The sequence below is a fragment of the Carettochelys insculpta genome, unplaced genomic scaffold, assembly GCF_033958435.1.
Source record: "Carettochelys insculpta isolate YL-2023 unplaced genomic scaffold, ASM3395843v1 scaffold_0046, whole genome shotgun sequence".
In the NCBI taxonomy this organism is placed as follows: domain Eukaryota; kingdom Metazoa; phylum Chordata; order Testudines; family Carettochelyidae; genus Carettochelys; species Carettochelys insculpta.
In genome coordinates this window covers 200,167-202,500 of record NW_027439083.1, presented here as the reverse complement: position 1 = coordinate 202,500, position 2,334 = coordinate 200,167, and the positions used below count along the sequence as shown (strand labels likewise).

General features: G+C 65.7%; 1 non-coding gene across 1 annotated transcript; it reads right to left on the bottom strand.

The window, feature by feature from the left end:
• Positions 1–626: 626 nt before the first annotated feature.
• LOC142006229 (5S ribosomal RNA) lies at positions 627–745 on the bottom strand. The gene has a single exon (XR_012643336.1). It is a non-coding gene; the product is annotated as a 5S ribosomal RNA (ribosomal RNA).
• Positions 746–2,334: the final 1,589 nt, after the last annotated feature.

Sequence of the window (2,334 nt, the reverse complement as noted above, 5' to 3'; positions counted from 1 at the left end):
CACCCACGGTCCCCCTCCACCGGGCTTAATAGTCCACAACCGGGACCCAGGGCCTTCCCCGCTCTCAACAACCTCCACCCACGGTCCCCCTCCACCGGGCTTAATAGTCCACAACCGAGACCCAGGGCCTTCCCCGCTCTCAACAACCTCCACCCACGGTCCCCCTCCACCGGGCTTAATAGTCCACAACCGGGACCCAGGGCCTTCCCCGCTCTCAACAACCTCCACCCACGGTCCCCCAAGACGCACGTTCCAAGCCTTAACCCTCAGACCATCCACCCCCCGGGGGGGACCCCACACCCACCTGACCCCAACTCACTCCCACCAAAAACACCACCACCGCCACCGCCTCAACGGCCTGCCCAACCCAGCACTCCCACACACACACCTGCCCCACCAACGCTCCACACACGCTTTCTTCCCTCTCCCCGACCCGACCCAAGCCATCGCACCGCACCGGGTGAGGGCCTTAGCTTCCTCGCCCGCCCCCCCGCCCCCGACACGCAGGCAGGCAGAGGGAAAGGCCTCAGCGCCCCCCAGGACCGTCGCGCCGCCTTGGCCTCACGGCTTCCCTGCTCCCGCACGGCAGACACACGCCCCGCTCTACCCCCGCTGGGGCCAAAAGCTGCCTACGGCACCTGGGATTCCCAGGCGGTCACCCATCCAGGTACTAGCCAGGCCCGGGACGGTTTACCTTCCGAGATCGGACGAGATCGGGGGCATTCGGTCCGGTATGGCCGTAGGCCCCCGCCTCCCCGGGCTTTAGCGTCAGCAGCCTGGCCTCAGTCAGCCGGGCCCAAACAATTAACCCGGAGGCCGGGCCGAGGGAAAACTTCCTCCGAGCCGGCCCAAGGGGAAGGGAGGACGAGGACGCCGGGCCCGGGAGGTGACAGGACGTGCACGTCAGACCCGGGAAGCTGTGCGCCCCGAGGTTAACCCCCGGGCCGGGGCGGGGAGAGAAAAATGTTCTAAGTCCGGTAGGGACAGCAGGTCAACCCCGGTCCGAGGCGGGGAGAGAAATTTTCCAAGTCCGGCAGGGACAGCAGGTCAACCCCGGCCGCCGTAGCAGAGGTTGACCTGGTGTCCGATTCGCTCCCCGGGCACCAGGTCAACCTCGGGCGCTTTAGCGGAGGTTGACCTGGTGTCCGATTCGCTCCCCGGGCACCAGGTAAACCGTGGCCGCTTTCAGCGGAGGTTGACCTGGTGGCCGATCCCCTCCTCGGGCTCCAAGTCCGGCAGGGACAACAGGTCAACCCCGGTTCCGGGCGGGGAGAGAAAAATTTTCTAAGTCCGGCAGGGACAGCAGGTCAACCCCGGCCGCCGTAGCAGAGGTTGACCTGGTGTCCGATTCGCTCCCCGGGCACCAGGTCAACCTCGGGCGCTTTAGCAGAGGTTGACCTGGTGTCAGATTCGCTCCCCGGGCACCAGGTCAACCTCGGGCGCTTTAGCAGAGGTTGACCTGGTGTCCGATTCGGTCCCCGGGCACCAGGTAAACCGTGGCCGCTTTCAGCGGAGGTTGACCTGGTGGCCGATCCCCTCCTGGGGCTCCAAGTCCGGCAGGGACAGCAGGTCAACCCCGGTCCCAGGCGGGGAGAGAAAAAATTTCTAAGTCCTTCAGGGACAACAGGTCAACCCCGGTTCCGGGCGGGGAGAGAAAAATTTTCTAAGTCCGGCAGGGACAACAGGTCAACCCCGGTTCCGGGCGGGGAGAGAAAAATTTTCTAAGTCCGGCAGGGACAGCAGGTCAACCCCGGCCGCTTCAGCGGAGGTTGACCTGGTGTCCGATTCGGTCCCCGGGCACCAGGTAAACCGTGGCCGCTTTCAGCGGAGGTTGACCTGGTGGCCGATCCCCTCCTCGGGCTCCAAGTCCGGCAGGGACAGCAGGTCAACCCCGGCCGCTTTAGCAGAGGTTGACCTGGTGTCCGATTCGCTCCCCGGGCACCAGGTAAACCGTGGCCGCTTTCAGCGGAGGTTGACCTGGTGGCCGATCCCCTCCTCGGGCTCCAAGTCCGGCAGGGACAGCAGGTCAACCCCGGCCGCTTTAGCAGAGGTTGACCTGGTGTCCGATTCGCTCCCCGGGCACCAGGTAAACCGTGGCCGCTTTCAGCGGAGGTTGACCTGGTGGCCGATCCCCTCCTCGGGCTCCAAGTCCGGCAGGGACAGCAGGTGAACCCCGGCCGCTTTAGCAGAGGTTGACCTGGTGTCCGATTCGCTCCCCGGGCACCAGGTAAACCGTGGCCGCTTTCAGCGGAGGTTGACCTGGTGGCCGATCCCCTCCTCGGGCTCCAAGTCCGGCAGGGACAGCAGGTCAACCCCGGCCGCTTTAGCAGAGGT